We start from the raw sequence: 266 nt of genomic DNA, 5'->3' as shown, positions 1-266 counted from the left end.
AAAGAAGGAAATCAACAAAACATAATTACGTTATTATTATGTAAATTTTTATTTTTTACAGCAAATATATAAAAGTATTAAAGTAGAGTTATCGACAGATTAATAATTTACGTCATGAAGTATTTTATACTTTATTCTAGCACATTTTGATATGAAATATAAAATATTTCGTAAACTTTCATTTTTTGGTAACTGTATCTTAATATTTTTATACATAAGTAATGAAATAAATCAATTGACGTGAAAAAAACATATAATAGGGAAAG

This window comes from Mycetomoellerius zeteki, unplaced genomic scaffold, assembly GCF_001594055.1.
Source record: "Mycetomoellerius zeteki isolate Tzet28-1 unplaced genomic scaffold, Tzet1.0 scaffold192, whole genome shotgun sequence".
Lineage (NCBI taxonomy): Eukaryota > Metazoa > Arthropoda > Insecta > Hymenoptera > Formicidae > Mycetomoellerius > Mycetomoellerius zeteki.
This window is presented reverse-complemented; position numbering follows the sequence as displayed.